The 18,359-nt window shown below is 41.4% G+C and overlaps 2 pseudogenes; both read left to right on the top strand.

Moving 5' to 3' along the window:
• Positions 1-5,037: 5,037 nt before the first annotated feature.
• On the top strand, positions 5,038-6,020 carry LOC136162831 (PDZ and LIM domain protein 1 pseudogene; annotated as a pseudogene).
• A 10,354-nt stretch (positions 6,021-16,374) lies between these two features.
• On the top strand, positions 16,375-17,357 carry LOC136162830 (PDZ and LIM domain protein 1 pseudogene; annotated as a pseudogene).
• Positions 17,358-18,359: the final 1,002 nt, after the last annotated feature.

The following is an 18,359-nucleotide window of genomic DNA, read 5'->3' as shown; positions in this document are numbered from 1 at the left end:
TTTCTTCCTTCCTTTCGTCTTTCCTTCCTTCCTCTTTTTCTTTGTTTCTTTCTTTCATCTTAAGGAAATAAAGTTTCATTAACAGATTATTTAGGAAAAAGGCTTTGTAATTTCTCCAAAAGTTAATCTTCAACATACATTTTTCCCAGAAGAACATTGTAATTTTGTCTTTGGTTTCATTGGACATGTGATTCAAAAGTTTATAAAGTTCCACATCTAACACAATGAAATGCAGTAACCTTTTTTTTCCATGAAGAGTTTGAGTTAGTTATATTTACAGTCATTTTTCATGTTTGAAAATCAAGATCACACTTTTTTTTTTCAATTAGAAAAAATGTAACAAATCATTCTTTACTGTGACCTGTGGGCCTTGTGTATATAAGAATTGAAAGAAATATCTTACATATGCATGTTTGCTATAGGTTTGGGGAAGACAGAATTTCATGGTATCTCTTTTATCTTTCCTTGAATGCAGTGGACCTAAAATATTTTTTTTAACTGCACACTTCGAATTATTATTATTTAACTGTTTGAAAATTTCCATCTGCTTGTACTCCATCTGTATGCCATATATTTAAACTTGTCTATGCCATCATTCCACAGGGGGGAACAAACAAACAAACAAACATGAAATTGCTCTATTGTAGATTAAACTGTGGTGCTGAGGTCACAGGATTAGCAATTTCAGCATTCTAAGCAAGTATCCTTTTACTCTCTAGATTACAATTGTTTCAAGGGCGCCAAAAAAATCTTTCCACAACACGTGCCAAAATTTGACACCATAGTGGGACCCTGTAAGGTACAACAGAATTCATACACTGGTGTCAATTTGCTTTGGAGAGACTAGAGAAAGTTAAAGATTTCTCAGAAGAAATAGTACTTATTTACCCTCTGTTTTACTATAACACCAAATAAGATGTAATTTTAGAAGCTTCTTAAAACACCCCCCACATAAAACATCTCTAATTGGTTTGTAGTTGTATTTAATGTTTATTTATTTAATTACTACAAAAACATAATGGCCTTAAGAAAACATTAACTTCTTACTATACAGAAGTTTAATTACTGTCAATAGCAAAAAAATGAAAGAACAATTTTTAGTGCTATTTATAGCCAGCAAATTTGAAAAACTCAGCAGTGGCCACAGGACTGGAAAAGGTCAATTTTCTTTCCAATCCCAAAGAAGGGCAATGCCAAAGAATATTCAAACTACTGTACAAGTGTGCTAAAATCCTAGCATATGACCTTATGTGCTTGTAAGGTAATGTTCAAAATGCTTGAAGCTAGGTTTTAGCAGGATATGAATTGAGAATTTCCAGATGTACAAACTGGATGTAGAAAAGGCAGAGGAATCAGAAATCAAATTGCCAACATCTGCTGGAGCATAGAAAAAGCAAGGAAATTCCAAAGCAAAATCTACTTCTCTTTATTGACTGTACTAAAGCCCTTGAGTGTATGGATCACAGCAAACTGGGATATTCTTGAAGAATGGGAAATACCAGACCACCTCACCTGCCTCCTGAGAAACCTGTATGCAGGAAAAGAAGCAACAGTTAGGAGTGGACATGGAACAATGGACTAGTTCCAAACTGGGAAAGGAGTATGTCAAGGCTGTCTATTGTCACCCTGCTTATTTAACTTATACGCAGAGTACATCACGTGACATGCAGGGCTGGATGACTCATAGCCTGGAATCAAGATTGCTGGGAGAAATATCAACAACCTCAGATATGCAGATGATAACACTTTAATGTCAGAAAGAAAGGAGGAACAAAACAATCTCTTGATGAAGGTGAAAGAGGAGAGTGAAAAAGTTGGCTTAAAATGAAACATTCAAAAAACTAAGATCATGGCATCTGGTCCCATCGCTTCATGGCAAATAGATGGGAAGAAAAATGGAAACTGTGACAGATTTTATTTTCTTGGGCTCCAAAATCACTGCGGGTGGTGACTGCAGTCATGAAATTAAAAGACACTTGCTCCTTGGAAGAAAAGCTATGACAAACATAGAAAATGTATTAAAAAGCAGAGTTATCACTTTATGCTTAATATTTCCCAGAATCAGGGTCTTTTCCAGTGAGTCAGCTCTTCACATCAGGTGGCCAAAGTATTGGAGCTTCAGGGTCAGCATCAGTCCTTCCAATCAATATTCAGGGTTTATTCCTTTAGCATTGACTGGTTTGATTTCTTTGCAGGCCAAGGGACTCTCAAGAGTCTTCTCCAGCACCACAGTCTGAATGCATCAACTCTTTGGTGCTCAGCCTTTTTTATGTCCAACTTTCACATATGTACATGGCTACCGGAAAAACCATCATTTTGCTACACGGACCTTTGTCAGCAAAGTGATGTCTCTTTTTTTAAATACACTATATAGGTTTGTCATAACTTTTCTTCCAAGGAGCAAGAGTCTTTTAAGTACGTGGCTGTAGTCATTGTCTGCAGTGATTTTGGAACCCCCCAAAATCAAGTCTATCAATGTTTTCATTTTTTTTCCCATTTGTTTGCGCTGAAGTGATGGGACTGGATGCTATGATCTCAGTTCTTTAAGTGCTGAGTTCTAAGCCAAATTTTTCACTCTCTTCTTTCACCTTCATCAAGAGGCTCTTTAGTTCCCCTTTGCTTTCTGCCATTAGGGTGCTGTCATCTGCATATCTGTGGTTCTCAGTATTTCTCCTGGCAATTTTGATTTCAGCTTGAGCTTCACCCATTCCAGCATTTCGCTTGATGTACTCTGCATCTAAGTTAAATAAACAGGGTGAAAGTATATAGCCTTGATATACTTCTTTCCCAATTTTGACCAGTTCATTGTTCCATGTCTGGTAATGAGCAAAAGACAATTTCAGGTTTAGGAGATATTGTGGGCTGACTGATCTAGTGATTTTTGTCACCCAGCTCACCTCGAGGACCTCAGTGGCTCAGCAAGTAAAAATCTGTCTGTTATGCAGGAGTCATGGGTTTGATCCTCGGGTTGGGAAGATCCCCTGGATATGGAAATGACTATCCACTTCTGTTTTCTTGCCTGGAAATTCACCTGGACAGAGGATTTCAATTTATCTTGAAGGAAAAAAATTGCTTTTTAAATTATAATTCCTTACCAAGATATCCTCAACTTTGTCAGATATTTCTAGACCTGAGTGTTATATTTTAAAGTAATCTCTGGATGTTATCCCTAACAAATCTGTAATTGAACCTCAATGTATCCCACTTATCCAAATTTCAAAGTTCAACAGTAAAAAAAGTATCCAAGCATATAAAATATTATATATGGCATATCAATCCCCCAAACCTTGAGTATCCTATGGACTGTACTTAGGAAATGGCCATAGTTGTGATGACCAGTACAAGTAGGCAATAATTTTTGTGTAATTATTTTCTTAACTCTTGAAAGTCTCAGAGTCCCAGAAGGAAGCTGATCGCATATAAAAACTGGGTGTTTTAAATAATCTATTTGGAAAAGTGAGCGCAGGTAACAGAGAACCCTAGAGCTGGTGAAGGAAGGTTGACATTACCCCCGAATAGAAACAAGTATATTTACTACAAGGAGAGAAATACATATAAAAGTAGTCTGACAGGATCTGAGACCATCGGCCATGAGACAAATCCAGCCCATGGAGCCCTCCCCACCTGCTCCCTCACCAGGTATCTCAGGAATAGGCAGAATAACCTCATTCTTCTCCTTTCCTTGAATCGTCTGCTATGCCCTCTATTGGCTGAAGCCAACTCAAAGTGCTGTGTTGTATAGTGGAGAATAGATACATAGGTTCATAAAGAAGAGACTCAGCACATCCTCAATTTTAAAATGCCACAGTTCCTGTGCTCTAGATTTTGACTGGATATGGAGCAAATATGACTGAAGAATTTTGTTTTCTGTCCTCAGACTCATATTTTTAGTTATGTCTTGTATTGCATGGTAAGCATAGTGATTTTTAAATCTCTCATCCTTCTACTCTCACCTAATCTGGCATCTCTTTATATCTAACCATTTTAACTTTCAGATCAACTTTTCTACCTTTACCTCATTTAGTGACATGTACTGAGCTCAATCTCTGGTTGAGAAACAGTCTTAGGTCTGTTGGTGAGGAGATTATGTGACCCAATCTCTGCCACTGCACTGTCTGGTAGACAAGACAAATACAGAGATCAAATTCCCCCATATTATGGAGTAACAAAAAAGATATGAACAAAGCTTCATAGACCTATATCTGTAAGGTGTCAACTTTGCAGCCACATTTCATAGAATACCAAAAAGACTTGAGTCTACACTCAAGGCAATATATTTCTCTTTATTTAAATTAATAAAATGGCAAACTGAATATAATTAGGCCTTCTATTGATTGCGGGGGCAGGGGGTGGTTGGAGGCATGGGATGCGACTTGAAGCAGGATCTTAGTTCCCTGACCAGGGATCAAACCCAGGTCATGGAAGTGAGAGTGCCGAATCCTAACCATTAGACCATGAGACCCCATTGGTTTGATGCAGGACCTTGGTGCTTGTCTCCTTTGAAGAAAGAATTTATCAAAGAGACAAAAGGTGGTGAAGCAGGTAAATCATTTACTAGAAGCAAAGTACATGTGGAAAGACATACTGGCAGGCTCAGAGAGAGTTGCGTTTTTGTGGTGGCTTAAATTGCTTATAAGAGGGCAGTTTTCCTAGTTCCCTCTGGCCAACCATGTTGTTTCATCTTGTTTTGTGCCCATATTTTGTCTGACTCAGGGCCCTCTCTGATATGCACTCACATCTTTTAGCCAAAATGAATTCCAGCACGAGGTTCTCTGTGAGGTTGGTAGACAGAGTATGGGCTAGTGCCTCCTCCCTTTTTTGACCCCTGAGGAACCTTTAGGCAAATGGGGAGTTAGGGAGATCTCTTTGACCTAAAGAAAAAAAAAATGTGGGCTCCTCCTGCCCAGCTCCCACACGCCCCAGGTTCCCTAGGCCCATGCCGTGTACTCTTTCTCCAGCAGCTCCCAGGGAGCCCAGCGCACCCTTCCGTGTCCTGCCCCACCTGTCCCCTCAGGTTCCACCCACTGTCCCCATTCCATGACAACCCAGCAAATAGTCCTCCAGGGCCCAGGACCCTGGGTCTTCCACCTCTTGAGGGGAAAGGACTTTGAACAGCCTCTCTCCATTTCCTGGGTCACTCCTGGAAGGAAGCTGCTGTAGGTGATTTATGTGTTGGAGATGTAATCACAGCCATCCATGGGGAAAATACCAGCAATATGACACACTTGGAAAGTCAGAACAAAATCAAGGGCTGCACAGACAACATGACTCTCCCAGCAGCCAGACCTGAACAGAAAATCTGGTCTCCTCTGGTGACAGAGGAAGGGAAACATTACCCAAACAAGATGAATTTCGCCTCTGAGTCCCAAGAGGCCCTCCATGTAGGAAACACCCCCAGCTGCAGTACTGGGCCCTTTACCGCCTCACTTGCCTCCAGCTCTGCCCCTAGGGTCATCACAAACCAGTACAACAACCCAGCTGGCCCCTACTCCTTTGAAAACATCTCCAGCTTCAACAATGCCCTGGAGTCAAAGACAGCAGCCAGCGGGCAGGAGACAAATGGCAAAGCCTTAGACCATTCTCAGCTTCCAAGCGGACTCCTCATCGACAAAGAATCTGAAGTTTACAAGATGCTCCAGGAGAAACAGGAGATAAATGAGCCTCTGAAACAGTCCACTTCATTCCTGGTATTGCAGGAAATTCTGGAGTCTGAGGAGAAAGGGGATCCCAACAAGTCCTCAGGATTCAGAAGTGTTAAGGCTCTGGTCACCAAAGTGGTTGCATCGATTGGAAATGCCTAGAAGCTGCCCGTGTGTGACAGATGTGGCACCCGCGTTGGCGTGCTCATGACGCTGCGGGATCATCACCGCCACCCTGCGTTACCTGTGCACTGACTGGGCACCAGCCTGAAAGAGAAGGGCCCTTTCTTCGTGGAGGACCAGATCTACTGTGAAAAGCATGCCTGGAAGCGGGTCACTCCACCCGAAGGCTACGACATGGTCACAGCGTTCCCCAAGTGAGCCAGCAGTTCTTGCCCAATGCTGCTCTCCAAGCAGCCCCTGCTGCATTTTGCCTTCTAAAAGCTCTGGCCTGTCTCTTCTTCCTAGCTTGCACTTACTTTGGTTTTATTGCTGCTCATTCAACACCACGTTCCCTTTTGCTAACGGCTCATGCTGGCTGTGTGATGCCCGCTTTTATAATTAAGGGAAGATGGTCTTGTTCGGTGTCCCTTAGCCAGCATCACTGTGTCTTTTCTTTCCCCCCATTCACCTCTGCTGCAAATGGACATCAGCCAAATTTGAACAAAACTGAATTTAATATGTTTGACAATGACTTGTTTTTACTCAATAAGTTAATAGACTTCAAAAAAAGAAAAATGGAGTCTTCTTGTCTTTTCACTCAAGCAGAGTTCAACTCCTCTCTGTTCCTGCCTTAATCTTCTCCTTCAAGTATGTCAACAGGAAACAAGCTCCAGCTGCTCAGCCTGGGGACCCATTTACCTCCTCTCTCATTGTGACTCTGTATGTGAAAAACATACAGGCTCACAATGTAGACTAAATTACTTAAGCTCGAGAGAGTTTTTTCATTTGAGTTTAGTTAGTGTGAGTTGACTGAGCGTGGTGCTAGAGCTGTGAGCCGCGGCTGCGGCTGGGCGATCGGCCATGTGGAGATACCCCACATCCAAGGTCAGGAGCAGTGGCTACACTTTGCAGGAGCAGCTGTGAGGAGGTACCCCACATCCAAGAGCAAAGCCAGCAAGATGGTAGAAGAGGTGAATTCGTGTTTAGAATAAAACCCCATTCCCACCAGAGACGCCCAGAGGGCACAAACAAACCTTGTGTGCAACAGAACCCAGGGCCCCCACAGAGGCTGAGACAGAACTGTGTCTGAGCATCTCCTGTGGAGGCTCAGGTCAGTGGCGGACTGACGCGGGGACAGGGGCTCTGGGTGCAGCAGACGTGGGTATGCCATGAGGCTTCTTTGAGGAGATTGCCACTAACCCCACCATAGACCACCAGGACTGGGAAATACACTCTTGGAGGATATAACAGAAGCTTGTGCACCCCAGAACACAGGAGAAGGTAGCAGTGACCCCACAAGAGACAGACTCACACTTGCCCGGGAGTGTCCAGGAGTCTCCAGCAGAGGTGTGGGTTGACGGTGGCCTGCTGCAGGGTTGGGGGCGCTGAGTATAGCAGTACATGCGTGGGATCTTTTGAAGGAGGTCACCATTATCTTCATTACCTCCACCATAGTTTGGCCCCAGGTAAATAGCAGGGAGTGAACACAGCTTCACCATCAACAAAAAATTGAATTAAAGATTTACTTATACAGTGGAAGGGAGAAATAGATTTAAGGGACAGGATCTAATAGACAGAGTGCCTGATGAACTATGGACGGAGGTTCTGACATTGTACAGGAGACAGGGATCAAGATCATCCCTATGGAAAAGAAATGCAAAAAAGCAAAATGACTGTCTGAGGAGGGCTTACAAATAGCTGTGAAAAGAAGAGAAGCCAAATGCAAAGGAGAAAAGGAAAGATATACCCATTTGAATGCAGAGTTCCAAAGAATAGCAAGGAGAGATAAGAAAGCCTTCCTCAGCCATCAATGCAGAGAAATAGAGGAAAACAAGAATGGGAAAGACTAGAGATCTCTTCAAGAAAATTAGAGATACCAAGGGAATATTTCATACAAAAATGGGTTCGATAAAGGACAGAAATTGTATGGGCCTAACAGACGCAGAAGATATTAAGAAGAGGTGGCAAGAATACACAGAAGAACTGTACAAAAAAGATCTTCACAACCCAGATAATCACGATGGTGTGATCACTCACCTAGAGCCAGACATCCTGGAATGTGAAGTCATGTGGCCCTTAGATAGCATCACTATGAACAAAGCTAGTGTAGGTGATGGAATTGCAGTTGAGCGATTTTAAATCCTAAAAGATGATGCTGTGAAAGTGCTGTACTCAATATGCCAGCAAATTTGGAAAACTCAGTAGTGGCCACAGGACTGGAAAAGGTCCGTTTTCAATCCAATCCCTAAGAAAGGCAATGCCAAAGAATGCTCAAACTACTGCACAATTGCACTCATCTCACACGCTAGTAAAATAATGCTCAAAATTCTCCAAGCCAGGTTTCAGAAATACCTGAAGCATGAACTCCCAGGTGTTCAAGCTGGTTTTAGAAAAGGCAGAGGAAACAGAGATCACATTGCCAACCTCTGCTGGATCATTGAAAAAGCAAGAGAGTTCCAGAGAAACATCTACTTCTGCTTTATTGACTATGCCAAAGCCTTTGACTGTGTGGATCACAATAAACTGGAAAATTCTGAAAGAGATGGGAATACCAGACCACTTGACCTGCTTCCTGAGAAACCTGTATGCCGGTCAGGAAGCAACAGTTAGAGCTGAACATGGAACAACAGTCTGGTTCCAAATAGGGAAGGGAGTACGTCAAGGCTGTATGTTGTCACACTGCTTATCTAACTTATATGCAGGTACATCATAAGAAATGCTGGGCTGGATGAAGCACAAGCTGGAATCAAGATTGCTGGGAGAAATATCAATAACCTCAGATACGCAGATGACACCATTCTTATGGCAGAAAGTGAAGAAGAACTAAAGAGCCCCTTGATGAAAGTGAAAGAGGAGAGTGAAAACGTTGGCTTAAACTCAACATTCAGAAAACTAAGATCATGGCATCTGGTCCCATGACTTCATGGCAAATAGATGGGGAAACAGTTGAAACAGTGACGGACTTTATTTTTTGGGCTCAAAAATCACTGCAGGTGGTGACCACAGCCATGAAATTAAAAGATGCTTGCTCCTTGGAAGAAAATTTTGACCAACCCAGATAGCATATTAAAAAGCAGAGACATTACCTTGCCAACAAAGGTCCATCTTTGAAACTATGGTTTTTCCTGTGGTCAAATATGGATGTGAGAGTTGGACTATGAAGAAAGCTGAGCACCAAAGAATTGATGCTTTTGAACTGTGGTGTTGGAGAAGACTCTTGAGAGTCCCTTGGACAGCAAGGAGATCCAACCAGTCCATCCTAAAGAAATCAGTCCTGAATGTTCATTGAAAGAACTGATGCTGAAGCTGAAACTCCAGTACTTTGGCCATTGGATGCAAAGAGCTGAGTCCTTTGAAAAGATCCTGATTGCTAGGAAAGATTGAATGTGGGAGGAGAGGAGGACAACAGAGGATGAGATGGTTGGATGGTATCGCCAACTCAATGAACATGAGTTTGAGTAAATTCCAGTAGTTAGTGATGGACAGGGAGGCCTGGCGTGCTGCAGTTCACGGGGTCACAAAGAATCGGACGTGACGAGTGGCTGTACTGAACTGATATGTACTACATCTTCTTCACCCATTCATCTGTTGATGGACATTCAGGTTGCTTACATGTCTTGTCTATTGTAAACAGTGCTACAGTGAACATTGGAATGCATGTATCTTTTCAAAGTAAAGTTTTCTCTGGATAGATGCCCCAGAGTGAAATTGCTGGATCATCGGGTAGCTCTATTTTTAGTTTTTCAGCCACTGTTCTTCATAGTGGCTGAACCAATTTACATTCCCACCAATAGTGTTCGATGGTTTCCTTTTCTCCACATCCTCTCCAGAATGCATTTTTTGTAGATGATGTCACTTTCTTTGAATAAAGAAAAACGTTTTCAGTCATGATACTTAAGTAGTGTTCTCTTTGCAACTATAGAAGATAATATTTGCCTGTACAATTGCAATGATTTTTAAAGGAAACTAGATTATTTTATATTCTTAGAACTATGAGTCAAAGTTCATAGTACCAAATTACTTTTAGATACAATGTATTTATCTTATGTTGAATGTGATACCTTGAAAATTCTTTGAGATATTTGTACCTCAAATTCATTGTTCAGTTGCCTTTCTGTGTTGCTTAGAATAAAATCAGTGTGAGAAGTTTTCATCTAAATGCACTTCAGATATAATTATAATTTAAATTCTGTCAGGTTTTACTAGTACTGTTAATGCATCTAAGTGTACATTAAAACCAAATCCTTTCCATCCATTTTGTTTTCACAGGCAAGAATTATAGTGTCAGGATAGTTATTTTCTGAATTAGCTGTAAGCCAGGCAGAAGTTTTCCTGTGGAATGCATTTTTTTTTAGAAATGGCTGGGGAACAAATTTCACAGTGGGCAGCATCACTTTGAAACATGATTATTAATCTTTTCTGAGCAAAAATGCAATAGATAAAGAAATTTGTTCAGCAGAAGGAGAGCCTAGACATTTTTTTTTTCTGGGTATTTGTTGCATGGTGTGAGATGAAAAATAAAATAAATAAAGTTACAGACAAAACTCATTTTCCCTGGAAAGTTTTGACTATAATTCAATACAAAATATATAATAAACTTTATATTTTTTCCTTTTAAACTTTGAGGGCTCCAGCTCTTCACTTCATCGAGTGCATTTTGATGGGTTTGTGCCAGGTTAAAATAGAGAAAACCCACATCATTATTGACAAACCTATAGTGGTGGAAAAACAAGTGAGTGGAAGAATTTTATTATTTCAATTCAAGATCTTTCTAATAAAAGCCTCACTAATTTACACAGGTAATTGCTGTCTAGAAAGACTGTTTCCCAGGAAAGATAATGGCCAGCCACAGATGCTCACTCTAGCCAAGCTTGTTGTTAAGCTATATTAGGGAAATTTTTTCTTCAAAACTCACTCATTTCATTAAAGAGACAGCATCATGACTACTACAGAAATAAAATTGTATTGTTTTAGTATTTTGTCAAGGGACATAAATAGGAACATTAAAATTATATGAAGACATGAAAAATCATCACATCTAAAAGTACTAATAATCTGTGAGGAACTTTCTATAATGAGGCAAAGTAACACTGTATTTTCCATTGGGGCTTTGGTCCTAATCTTCCCCAAAACCAGTTGGGCCGAAATGCTCAAACTTCATGGAAAGGTTACCTATGATGGCTAAGAGTAGGTTTCTCAAGCATAAATTTTGCTCTGGATATTTCCAGTACAAAGCCTACAACTGAATGTTAGATTGTCCCTCCTCAGTGTGAGGAAAGGGCACGATGCCAAAAACAGTCTGTTAGCCAGGAGTTAGCCTGTGTCCAGTCTTCAGGAGCTTGCAGGTCAGGGCTGCAGCTCCTCAGATCAGAAGTTAGTGGATAGTAAATGTAAGATGGGATGAGAGAAAGGGAAAAATGAGCAAGTGGATCTGTAATCTTTTACTTTCTTGTCATCAATTCTCTCTCCACTAACCAAATGGACCAAGTTCTTAAAGCTGGTCAATCTTTAGCTCTTTCTTTCTTTCCTTCTCTTCTTTCTTCCTTCCTTTCGTCTTTCCTTCCTTCCTCTTTTTCTTTGTTTCTTTCTTTCATCTTAAGGAAATAAAGTTTCATTAACAGATTATTTAGGAAAAAGGCTTTGTAATTTCTCCAAAAGTTAATCTTCAACATACATTTTTCCCAGAAGAACATTGTAATTTTGTCTTTGGTTTCATTGGACATGTGATTCAAAAGTTTATAAAGTTCCACATCTAACACAATGAAATGCAGTAACCTTTTTTTTCCATGAAGAGTTTGAGTTAGTTATATTTACAGTCATTTTTCATGTTTGAAAATCAAGATCACACTTTTTTTTTTCAATTAGAAAAAATGTAACAAATCATTCTTTACTGTGACCTGTGGGCCTTGTGTATATAAGAATTGAAAGAAATATCTTACATATGCATGTTTGCTATAGGTTTGGGGAAGACAGAATTTCATGGTATCTCTTTTATCTTTCCTTGAATGCAGTGGACCTAAAATATTTTTTTTAACTGCACACTTCGAATTATTATTATTTAACTGTTTGAAAATTTCCATCTGCTTGTACTCCATCTGTATGCCATATATTTAAACTTGTCTATGCCATCATTCCACAGGGGGGAACAAACAAACAAACAAACATGAAATTGCTCTATTGTAGATTAAACTGTGGTGCTGAGGTCACAGGATTAGCAATTTCAGCATTCTAAGCAAGTATCCTTTTACTCTCTAGATTACAATTGTTTCAAGGGCGCCAAAAAAATCTTTCCACAACACGTGCCAAAATTTGACACCATAGTGGGACCCTGTAAGGTACAACAGAATTCATACACTGGTGTCAATTTGCTTTGGAGAGACTAGAGAAAGTTAAAGATTTCTCAGAAGAAATAGTACTTATTTACCCTCTGTTTTACTATAACACCAAATAAGATGTAATTTTAGAAGCTTCTTAAAACACCCCCCACATAAAACATCTCTAATTGGTTTGTAGTTGTATTTAATGTTTATTTATTTAATTACTACAAAAACATAATGGCCTTAAGAAAACATTAACTTCTTACTATACAGAAGTTTAATTACTGTCAATAGCAAAAAAATGAAAGAACAATTTTTAGTGCTATTTATAGCCAGCAAATTTGAAAAACTCAGCAGTGGCCACAGGACTGGAAAAGGTCAATTTTCTTTCCAATCCCAAAGAAGGGCAATGCCAAAGAATATTCAAACTACTGTACAAGTGTGCTAAAATCCTAGCATATGACCTTATGTGCTTGTAAGGTAATGTTCAAAATGCTTGAAGCTAGGTTTTAGCAGGATATGAATTGAGAATTTCCAGATGTACAAACTGGATGTAGAAAAGGCAGAGGAATCAGAAATCAAATTGCCAACATCTGCTGGAGCATAGAAAAAGCAAGGAAATTCCAAAGCAAAATCTACTTCTCTTTATTGACTGTACTAAAGCCCTTGAGTGTATGGATCACAGCAAACTGGGATATTCTTGAAGAATGGGAAATACCAGACCACCTCACCTGCCTCCTGAGAAACCTGTATGCAGGAAAAGAAGCAACAGTTAGGAGTGGACATGGAACAATGGACTAGTTCCAAACTGGGAAAGGAGTATGTCAAGGCTGTCTATTGTCACCCTGCTTATTTAACTTATACGCAGAGTACATCACGTGACATGCAGGGCTGGATGACTCATAGCCTGGAATCAAGATTGCTGGGAGAAATATCAACAACCTCAGATATGCAGATGATAACACTTTAATGTCAGAAAGAAAGGAGGAACAAAACAATCTCTTGATGAAGGTGAAAGAGGAGAGTGAAAAAGTTGGCTTAAAATGAAACATTCAAAAAACTAAGATCATGGCATCTGGTCCCATCGCTTCATGGCAAATAGATGGGAAGAAAAATGGAAACTGTGACAGATTTTATTTTCTTGGGCTCCAAAATCACTGCGGGTGGTGACTGCAGTCATGAAATTAAAAGACACTTGCTCCTTGGAAGAAAAGCTATGACAAACATAGAAAATGTATTAAAAAGCAGAGTTATCACTTTATGCTTAATATTTCCCAGAATCAGGGTCTTTTCCAGTGAGTCAGCTCTTCACATCAGGTGGCCAAAGTATTGGAGCTTCAGGGTCAGCATCAGTCCTTCCAATCAATATTCAGGGTTTATTCCTTTAGCATTGACTGGTTTGATTTCTTTGCAGGCCAAGGGACTCTCAAGAGTCTTCTCCAGCACCACAGTCTGAATGCATCAACTCTTTGGTGCTCAGCCTTTTTTATGTCCAACTTTCACATATGTACATGGCTACCGGAAAAACCATCATTTTGCTACACGGACCTTTGTCAGCAAAGTGATGTCTCTTTTTTTAAATACACTATATAGGTTTGTCATAACTTTTCTTCCAAGGAGCAAGAGTCTTTTAAGTACGTGGCTGTAGTCATTGTCTGCAGTGATTTTGGAACCCCCCAAAATCAAGTCTATCAATGTTTTCATTTTTTTTCCCATTTGTTTGCGCTGAAGTGATGGGACTGGATGCTATGATCTCAGTTCTTTAAGTGCTGAGTTCTAAGCCAAATTTTTCACTCTCTTCTTTCACCTTCATCAAGAGGCTCTTTAGTTCCCCTTTGCTTTCTGCCATTAGGGTGCTGTCATCTGCATATCTGTGGTTCTCAGTATTTCTCCTGGCAATTTTGATTTCAGCTTGAGCTTCACCCATTCCAGCATTTCGCTTGATGTACTCTGCATCTAAGTTAAATAAACAGGGTGAAAGTATATAGCCTTGATATACTTCTTTCCCAATTTTGACCAGTTCATTGTTCCATGTCTGGTAATGAGCAAAAGACAATTTCAGGTTTAGGAGATATTGTGGGCTGACTGATCTAGTGATTTTTGTCACCCAGCTCACCTCGAGGACCTCAGTGGCTCAGCAAGTAAAAATCTGTCTGTTATGCAGGAGTCATGGGTTTGATCCTCGGGTTGGGAAGATCCCCTGGATATGGAAATGACTATCCACTTCTGTTTTCTTGCCTGGAAATTCACCTGGACAGAGGATTTCAATTTATCTTGAAGGAAAAAAATTGCTTTTTAAATTATAATTCCTTACCAAGATATCCTCAACTTTGTCAGATATTTCTAGACCTGAGTGTTATATTTTAAAGTAATCTCTGGATGTTATCCCTAACAAATCTGTAATTGAACCTCAATGTATCCCACTTATCCAAATTTCAAAGTTCAACAGTAAAAAAAGTATCCAAGCATATAAAATATTATATATGGCATATCAATCCCCCAAACCTTGAGTATCCTATGGACTGTACTTAGGAAATGGCCATAGTTGTGATGACCAGTACAAGTAGGCAATAATTTTTGTGTAATTATTTTCTTAACTCTTGAAAGTCTCAGAGTCCCAGAAGGAAGCTGATCGCATATAAAAACTGGGTGTTTTAAATAATCTATTTGGAAAAGTGAGCGCAGGTAACAGAGAACCCTAGAGCTGGTGAAGGAAGGTTGACATTACCCCCGAATAGAAACAAGTATATTTACTACAAGGAGAGAAATACATATAAAAGTAGTCTGACAGGATCTGAGACCATCGGCCATGAGACAAATCCAGCCCATGGAGCCCTCCCCACCTGCTCCCTCACCAGGTATCTCAGGAATAGGCAGAATAACCTCATTCTTCTCCTTTCCTTGAATCGTCTGCTATGCCCTCTATTGGCTGAAGCCAACTCAAAGTGCTGTGTTGTATAGTGGAGAATAGATACATAGGTTCATAAAGAAGAGACTCAGCACATCCTCAATTTTAAAATGCCACAGTTCCTGTGCTCTAGATTTTGACTGGATATGGAGCAAATATGACTGAAGAATTTTGTTTTCTGTCCTCAGACTCATATTTTTAGTTATGTCTTGTATTGCATGGTAAGCATAGTGATTTTTAAATCTCTCATCCTTCTACTCTCACCTAATCTGGCATCTCTTTATATCTAACCATTTTAACTTTCAGATCAACTTTTCTACCTTTACCTCATTTAGTGACATGTACTGAGCTCAATCTCTGGTTGAGAAACAGTCTTAGGTCTGTTGGTGAGGAGATTATGTGACCCAATCTCTGCCACTGCACTGTCTGGTAGACAAGACAAATACAGAGATCAAATTCCCCCATATTATGGAGTAACAAAAAAGATATGAACAAAGCTTCATAGACCTATATCTGTAAGGTGTCAACTTTGCAGCCACATTTCATAGAATACCAAAAAGACTTGAGTCTACACTCAAGGCAATATATTTCTCTTTATTTAAATTAATAAAATGGCAAACTGAATATAATTAGGCCTTCTATTGATTGCGGGGGCAGGGGGTGGTTGGAGGCATGGGATGCGACTTGAAGCAGGATCTTAGTTCCCTGACCAGGGATCAAACCCAGGTCATGGAAGTGAGAGTGCCGAATCCTAACCATTAGACCATGAGACCCCATTGGTTTGATGCAGGACCTTGGTGCTTGTCTCCTTTGAAGAAAGAATTTATCAAAGAGACAAAAGGTGGTGAAGCAGGTAAATCATTTACTAGAAGCAAAGTACATGTGGAAAGACATACTGGCAGGCTCAGAGAGAGTTGCGTTTTTGTGGTGGCTTAAATTGCTTATAAGAGGGCAGTTTTCCTAGTTCCCTCTGGCCAACCATGTTGTTTCATCTTGTTTTGTGCCCATATTTTGTCTGACTCAGGGCCCTCTCTGATATGCACTCACATCTTTTAGCCAAAATGAATTCCAGCACGAGGTTCTCTGTGAGGTTGGTAGACAGAGTATGGGCTAGTGCCTCCTCCCTTTTTTGACCCCTGAGGAACCTTTAGGCAAATGGGGAGTTAGGGAGATCTCTTTGACCTAAAGAAAAAAAAAATGTGGGCTCCTCCTGCCCAGCTCCCACACGCCCCAGGTTCCCTAGGCCCATGCCGTGTACTCTTTCTCCAGCAGCTCCCAGGGAGCCCAGCGCACCCTTCCGTGTCCTGCCCCACCTGTCCCCTCAGGTTCCACCCACTGTCCCCATTCCATGACAACCCAGCAAATAGTCCTCCAGGGCCCAGGACCCTGGGTCTTCCACCTCTTGAGGGGAAAGGACTTTGAACAGCCTCTCTCCATTTCCTGGGTCACTCCTGGAAGGAAGCTGCTGTAGGTGATTTATGTGTTGGAGATGTAATCACAGCCATCCATGGGGAAAATACCAGCAATATGACACACTTGGAAAGTCAGAACAAAATCAAGGGCTGCACAGACAACATGACTCTCCCAGCAGCCAGACCTGAACAGAAAATCTGGTCTCCTCTGGTGACAGAGGAAGGGAAACATTACCCAAACAAGATGAATTTCGCCTCTGAGTCCCAAGAGGCCCTCCATGTAGGAAACACCCCCAGCTGCAGTACTGGGCCCTTTACCGCCTCACTTGCCTCCAGCTCTGCCCCTAGGGTCATCACAAACCAGTACAACAACCCAGCTGGCCCCTACTCCTTTGAAAACATCTCCAGCTTCAACAATGCCCTGGAGTCAAAGACAGCAGCCAGCGGGCAGGAGACAAATGGCAAAGCCTTAGACCATTCTCAGCTTCCAAGCGGACTCCTCATCGACAAAGAATCTGAAGTTTACAAGATGCTCCAGGAGAAACAGGAGATAAATGAGCCTCTGAAACAGTCCACTTCATTCCTGGTATTGCAGGAAATTCTGGAGTCTGAGGAGAAAGGGGATCCCAACAAGTCCTCAGGATTCAGAAGTGTTAAGGCTCTGGTCACCAAAGTGGTTGCATCGATTGGAAATGCCTAGAAGCTGCCCGTGTGTGACAGATGTGGCACCCGCGTTGGCGTGCTCATGACGCTGCGGGATCATCACCGCCACCCTGCGTTACCTGTGCACTGACTGGGCACCAGCCTGAAAGAGAAGGGCCCTTTCTTCGTGGAGGACCAGATCTACTGTGAAAAGCATGCCTGGAAGCGGGTCACTCCACCCGAAGGCTACGACATGGTCACAGCGTTCCCCAAGTGAGCCAGCAGTTCTTGCCCAATGCTGCTCTCCAAGCAGCCCCTGCTGCATTTTGCCTTCTAAAAGCTCTGGCCTGTCTCTTCTTCCTAGCTTGCACTTACTTTGGTTTTATTGCTGCTCATTCAACACCACGTTCCCTTTTGCTAACGGCTCATGCTGGCTGTGTGATGCCCGCTTTTATAATTAAGGGAAGATGGTCTTGTTCGGTGTCCCTTAGCCAGCATCACTGTGTCTTTTCTTTCCCCCCATTCACCTCTGCTGCAAATGGACATCAGCCAAATTTGAACAAAACTGAATTTAATATGTTTGACAATGACTTGTTTTTACTCAATAAGTTAATAGACTTCAAAAAAAGAAAAATGGAGTCTTCTTGTCTTTTCACTCAAGCAGAGTTCAACTCCTCTCTGTTCCTGCCTTAATCTTCTCCTTCAAGTATGTCAACAGGAAACAAGCTCCAGCTGCTCAGCCTGGGGACCCATTTACCTCCTCTCTCATTGTGACTCTGTATGTGAAAAACATACAGGCTCACAATGTAGACTAAATTACTTAAGCTCGAGAGAGTTTTTTCATTTGAGTTTAGTTAGTGTGAGTTGACTGAGCGTGGTGCTAGAGCTGTGAGCCGCGGCTGCGGCTGGGCGATCGGCCATGTGGAGATACCCCACATCCAAGGTCAGGAGCAGTGGCTACACTTTGCAGGAGCAGCTGTGAGGAGGTACCCCACATCCAAGAGCAAAGCCAGCAAGATGGTAGAAGAGGTGAATTCGTGTTTAGAATAAAACCCCATTCCCACCAGAGACGCCCAGAGGGCACAAACAAACCTTGTGTGCAACAGAACCCAGGGCCCCCACAGAGGCTGAGACAGAACTGTGTCTGAGCATCTCCTGTGGAGGCTCAGGTCAGTGGCGGACTGACGCGGGGACAGGGGCTCTGGGTGCAGCAGACGTGGGTATGCCATGAGGCTTCTTTGAGGAGATTGCCACTAACCCCACCATAGACCACCAGGAC

This window comes from Muntiacus reevesi, chromosome 3 (genome assembly GCF_963930625.1).
Source record: "Muntiacus reevesi chromosome 3, mMunRee1.1, whole genome shotgun sequence".
In the NCBI taxonomy this organism is placed as follows: domain Eukaryota; kingdom Metazoa; phylum Chordata; class Mammalia; order Artiodactyla; family Cervidae; genus Muntiacus; species Muntiacus reevesi.
Note: the sequence above shows the minus strand (reverse complement) of the source record. Positions and strands in the feature narration are given on the sequence as shown.